This window comes from Grammomys surdaster, unplaced genomic scaffold (assembly GCF_004785775.1).
Source record: "Grammomys surdaster isolate TR1022 unplaced genomic scaffold, NIH_TR_1.0 125888, whole genome shotgun sequence".
Taxonomy (NCBI): domain Eukaryota; kingdom Metazoa; phylum Chordata; class Mammalia; order Rodentia; family Muridae; genus Grammomys; species Grammomys surdaster.
Genome location: NW_021620713.1, coordinates 1,913,824 through 1,920,747, shown reverse-complemented (window position 1 = coordinate 1,920,747; position 6,924 = coordinate 1,913,824).

Sequence of the window (6,924 nt, the reverse complement as noted above, 5' to 3'; positions counted from 1 at the left end):
ATATTTGTGCTGGTACTTGCAATACATCAGTAATTTTTAAATTTTATCATCTACACATACAATACGCATACAACACACACACACATGGACGCGCACACACAAACACATTTGTACTTGACAATGTCAACCCTCTATGTATATAAGTAAAGCTATCAAGAGCATTAACAACACAAATCATTGATGGTTGCTTTCTCCAGTTGAGAAATTATTCTAAGATGCTTGAGTATTTTTTTTTTAAGTGAGCATGGTTAATCTAAAAGGCAAGTTGTTACATTCCAAATTATAAGAAGGAGCTTCTGTGAGACAAAGTGAGAGTTGCTATGTAGGAAAACACTACGCTAGTTACCCAGAGTAAGTGTTCTAAACAACTATCCATGAGATTTGATTTTTACACAGGACGAAAGAACGAAGAATGAGGTTCCACCTGATGGTACAGGTCATTGAGAATACGCAGCTGAAGGACAGTGGAGATGGCGCCACAGTTAGAACACTTGCAGAGGACTCAGGTTCAGTTCCCAGCACCTACCTGGTGACTCACAATCACCTATAACTCCAGTTCCCAGAAACTTGACTCGTTCTTGCAGACTCTGTGGAAACATGAGTACATATGGTGCACATAACAGACAATCAGGCAGGCACATGTACACATAAAATAAATCTTTTTTGAGAAGAAGGAAAAGAGGAAACAAAAGATTGCATATGGGCAAAATGCCAGTTTCTCTACCAATATAAAAATTTCAGAGTAATTATCTTCACTAACAACCACAAGGAAAAGGTGTTTGGGGAAGATGTAGTGAAACATCACTTGAAGCATGGCATCCTGCCACGTACGAGCCCGGAGAAGCCTGGTTTACTGCTCCCTCTCAGAGTGAATCAGAAGCTATGGGCCCAAGCTTGCCCTAAATGGCTTCGCAATGTGTTTCACTATCCTTATTGATCTAAAACACACTTACACATGTGTGTAACTGCTATGGAAGGCAAATTGAGACATTAGATACACAAAGAGTTCCTTCCCCTATACTGAACCATGAACTGACAATTTCAGTTATAAAAGTATATGACATTTCAAAGAACAGATTGGTATTAATTATAAAAAATACTTTATTGTGTTTTTGGTAGCTTATTAATGATGGGGCAATTAGCAGTTTGACACCATGAAAAGCAGTTAACCTCATCAAGCTGAATTTTAACTCATTTTCAAAACATATTTTTAGGAGTGTGTTTGGATAACATTGATCTTTTCTTGAAAAGTGAATTTATGTTTTGTTTCAAAATCATATCTGAACGGAAAAAAAATTCAGTCTTGGCATATGTAACAAAAACTGAAAGTCGTCTAGGTGGGCGGGTGGCATGATGTACGTAGTCTGGCTCACCGTAATGTAACTGGATTTCTCTTTAAATTAAGTGAATTTGTATGTCCACTTTCCCTTAATGGAATCAGTTTCCATATACTCTTTGTTCGCACTGTTATCCGCTTCAGTCTGAGGGTGCTTTGCATTAACTTTTTTAAAGTTACATTACAAAGAGGTTTTAAGATTTCCCAACAGGCTTTTATTTAACCAGAGCTTTTGATCTCAAACCTGCTGGGGCCTAGTGAAATCCTCACCAACTCTCCAGTAACTCTTCACTATTGGAATTTGAAAAGACCCACCTGAAGGATTTAACTCCCTGTACGGTTCCAGCCGCCCTTCAGCTCGATCCTCTATTCAAGCTGACTGGGAGGGTTCTGGGCACCCCTTTGTGATCTCTAAGCAGCCTAAGATGTCCTTTGCTGTTTTATTCCCAAGGAAATAAAAACCAGGAGGACACAGACCTATATACCTCATGTCCTACCATCTTCAGTTGAAGAGGACCGCAGGGGGTCTGCTTAACAACCTTTGCTACCAAAATACCTTTTGGACGTGGGAACTCCATAAAAGAACTTTCATTGCATCCATTACCCTACTGCGGTGCATAACAAATTAGATTTAAAAGGCTACCTCTTTCCCTTCCAGCCGTTTCCATCATTTCCTTAAAATTTCAATTTAGTGTCTAGCTACAGAGTCTGCTAGCATGTACTTTAAAATCCTATAATGTCAATCATTCTAACGGAACATTGGTTCCAAAGACCTAGATTTATGTTATTATAGACAAATCACACTTCAAAAGATCAAGTAGAGGAAGAAATAGAAAGCGATGTCTAACGGATGTAGATGTAAAACGATAGGCAGCAAATACCAGTTGGGGATGACTTCAAAATCAAAGTTTGAGTTAACTTTGTTTATCCCACAATCCCCATTTTTAAAGAGTTGGAAGTTGTATTTGAAGTGTATCCACTCTGTACATTAACCTGTTTAAGGAAGTGTAAATTAATTCCAAGAGAACTCTTGATCGTGGCATTTAAACATTTTGTTTATTTAGCAAGTTTACTGTGAAGAGACAACAACAGGAAAGAGAGCCCTCAAAGTTTTTCAAAGAATATGTTGTTTGCTGACTTTCAGGGAAGAGCAGATTTTAAATATTTACCTTTATTTCCTAATAATATTAGTTAAAACCTCTTCACTATTGGAGAAGTGTTGGTAAGTACATATTGACTGCATGAGATGACATCGTCCTCATGTCCAAGCAACAAATTAGCCGTAACTTCACATGAGATAACTGGGAAGAAGTCTCTCTGGAGGGGGCTGTGTATGTTCTTCTGTACTCATGGCTTCTCCAGGGGACACTGTACACACAGTCTCTATCACTGACCTAAGGAGCTCTTGGCACAGAATGGCTTTGCCCCTTGGGCTCCTGTATAACTATAGAAAATGAGTCTTGACCAATTGGGATGTTTTCAGTTTGGGCAAATGGAAAACTACTACAAGTCTATAGAGCATGGGATGGAGATTCATTACCTTGCTTTATCTATTTCTTCAAGCATTTGACACACATCAGGTGTTTGTTTGTTTTTGTTCTCTTTCTCTCTTTCTGACTAGCTGCCTGGCCTGATTTATGTATTTAACAATAATTGAGGAGATAAAGGTAAGATGCTATGAATTTTTCTCAAAAAAAAAAAAAGTTCTTGAAGACCTTGTAAGCCACAAGAATGGTAAGAGGATTAAAAGTGTTTCCTGATGTTTGTGGGTATTACAGTTATTCTTCAGATATACTCTTTACACAATTGTATTGCAAAACAGATTCACTTTTATGTGTAGACAAAATGCTCCTCAAGTATTTGTCATAATCCAAAGTTGACCCTCATCATTTTTATTCATAATGTAAATACCTAAAACTGTATTTGTCTTTTTTTTAAAGTACATATAACATTTGACAAACAACAACAACAAAAAAGTACTCCCAAGGGCTAGAGAGATGACTCAGTGGTTAAAAGCACTGACTATCCTTCTAGAAGACTGGGATTCATTCCCAGCACCCACTTGGCAGCTCTCAACTGTCTATAACTCCAGTTCCAGGGAATGGGATGCCCTCTTCTGACCTCCTTAGACACCAGCATGCATGTGATATACATACATAGATACAGGCAAAACACTCACACATATTAAATAAGTAAATAAATAAATAAAATAAAAAAAGTGTACTCCCCAAATGGAGTCTAAAGGCTCTGGAAATACTGAAATGTTACTAGTTTGGTTAGGCTAAACTGGTGATCAGTGAGCTATGAGGGTCTTCCTGACTGTCCCCCAATGCTCGGGTTGCAGACATATATAATCCTACCTTGTTATGCGTATGCTAATGGTTTGAATTCCATTCTTCATGTTTGCAGAACAAATGCCTATATTCACTGCGCCATCTCCTCATAGCCTCGGTGAATTATTTTATCAATATATACAACAGTATGCTCAGATTCTCAAGTGCTGACAGTCAGCTGACCATCAAGTGACATTACACAAAACTTTCATAGTATAGAATTTTTTTTTTTGCACTGAATTATGTGTGTGTGTGGCTGGTTCATGATAATGAATATCAAAATCCTGAAGGCTTTTTTCTTAAACAACAGATTTTGTAAGTGACTGCTTTTTAACTATTGGAAAAAAAAAGCAATCTTCTAGAGATATATTATTCCATGTTTTCTATCTTAGGACATAAAGATTTATTCTTTCCAAATTATTTTCAGAAGGGAATTCTTACAACTTTTCTAATACACAACTCTGTATTGTATTTTCATTTATAAACACTGTATTCAAGGCTATCAGTGTTCTAAACAACACATCATAATCTATGGTCTCAAAGCTCAGTTTGGAGAGGCTCTACCCCTGCTGCCTGCATTTCAGCACTGAAAATTTTAAAAAAAATAAGATAAAAAAAAATCCCACTCCAAAGGTTTGGTTATGGCTATTGAATTATTTTAAAAGGTTATAGAGGACCTTCTCTGTAATCAAGGACAAAAAAAAAAAAAAAAAAAAGCGCCGAAGGGAGTGTGGCAGCCAAACAGAAAACTTGACCCAACACCAAGCTCACTGTGAGACTCAACAGCTGCCACAGCAACCAATGAGACTAGACTAGAAGAGAGGCAGCCAGGAAGTCAGGTGCTGAGGCTGGAAAGAATCCCTTTTGCAGCCACTGGCAGTGGGCCCTTCAGCTGCTGTACAACCGTGGTACAGGCCCAGAGGTGTTGGATCTGATTTTGGACCCCAGCAGGGGAGTGAAGTACAACCAATATTGTCAGCAGCAAGACTGTCAAGTTAGCACAGATAATATATTCATGGAAGAGATATTGCTCTGCTGTCAGGATTCTAGAAGGAACACGGGCCAAGGGAACGCACTGAGCAGCTCGGCAAGCAAAAACTACCCCTCGTAGGAACTGAGAAGGAAGGCTCCGCTGGCCTCTGGCCTTTCCACTCTTGCAGGAAGTAGGTCTTGTTAAGTAGGATCTCAAAAGTATGAGCAGAGGCTCGAGTACCTGCATAAGGGCAAAGTAGAGTCAGGAAGGATGGCATATGCAGATTTCAAAAGAAAAGGGGGTTTGAATTTGGCATGAGTAACAGAGCTGTCATGTTCCTTTCCTTCAGTAGAGAAAGCAAGTGACCCAAAATAGGAAATAAATGACCCTTGCTGTGATTAGCAACTCATTGTGTTGGCTTCATGTCAAGAATGCTGTCAACAAACTAATAATAAATACTCACTGACCACCTCTCCAGACCAAAGCGAAGAAGCAGAGAACACATCTGTGTGACAGGTCTCGGATGACTGGCACGTTTGCAGCTCGGGGGGCCTGGGGCTTTTTGGAGGGTGTTGTCTGACTACTGCAGCTTTTCTCCAGCGTTGAGTGGTGGGGTGAGAATTCTGAATTTTGAGTTCTCTGTGCAGACAGATATCCCAGCTAGCTGATTGTCTGCTGTCTGGCCTCCAGACTGATACCATTACAACCATCGCTGGGCCTCAGAGACTCGGTAGGACCCACCCAGGAAAATCTCCCCAGTTGACAAACATCCCAGTTCTCTACCCTGAGCAGAGTGTGCTTTCAGGAAATGCTTGTTAAGTTTAATAGCAGCCACTAGGAACTGAGATAATTCAGGAAGTTTGAAACAGTAAATTCTCCCATTTATTCACTTATTGAAGATTTTTTCTCTTAATTATTTCTATTTTTTTACTTTATTCAGGTATGATTAAGAAATAATAATGTTGTGCATTTACTGTATAGAATGCAACGTGTGGACATTTGTATATTGTAATGGATTTTCATAATTAAGCTGATTAACATACCATTGCGTCATAGTGTTAGCTGTTTCATTTCACGTGGTATGGGCTGTTAAGATTTTCTCTTAGCACACGCTATGTATTATTACTAAGTATACCTATCACACTGCCCATTAGGCCTCTAGTAATTTAGTTTACGTGGATTTTCTTTGCTTGCTTGTGTTTGGTTTTTGAGGCAGGGCTGCCTAAACTCAAGACTATGCTGGAACTAGCTATGAAGCAGAATAGCCTCAAACATACGGAGATCCACTTACCTCTGCTTCTCAAGGGCTGGGACTGAAGGTGTCTACTACCATACCGAGCTGTTCATTTTTGATAGGAGGATCAACCTCTGAATAAAGCACATTACTTTTGGTAATTCGGGTAGGTCTCATCCAATCAGTGGATGGCATTAAAAGATCAAGTCCATGGCTAAAGTAAGAATTTAGTGCTGAGACCATCTTCAGGTTTGATAGGTAATACTAAGTTTTCCCCACTTCTCCAATAAGTGGTCTGTCTATTTAACTGATTTTAGATTACTTGCATTGACAATTTCTCTCTCTCTTTCTCCCTCTCCCTCTCCCTCTCCCTCCCCCTCCCCCTCCCCCTCCCCCCCCTCTCTCTGCCCCCTCTTTCATTCTTCTGTCCTCATGGAGAAACCTCACTAATAGACCAGGGCACTGGGTACCGGCACATAGCAACCGTTGATAAACAGACTGTATTTGATTATATTCCTTGTACTAATGAAAAGCAGTAAAAATGGAAAGTAAGCAGTTGATTTAAGAAATGAGTGACAAGACTAAGAATACCTTAAATAAATAAACATGAGATTGTTCTCGGTTGGCACGTGGAGGATCAGACAGTCAGTCACAGACAACATTCCATTTTATCATTCTATTTAGAGCAAGCACTTCCAATGAGCAGGATGGCTTAGTTAAAACTCAGTGAGCAGTGGGGTAGGAAGGTAGTTTTATTTAGCACCTAGTGGATGATGCTTCCACTTAATTATCACAATATCTTGCCTTGTTGAACCCTGAACTTTAGAATCATATCTGTGGATGAGGGGCTTTTTTCTTGACCGTGAACACCCCATCACTGTTTATTTGCTTGAATGGAGTGAGCTTGCTCTCCCTCTGGACTTGTATGTCTATGTCGCTCTTGGTGTACACAACTGCCCTCGTCCCCTGCTTCCTTGCCTTTTAAGCTCTGTCCTGAATAATCTCTCTCTCTCTCTCTCTCTCTCTCTCTCTCTCTCTCTCTCTCTCT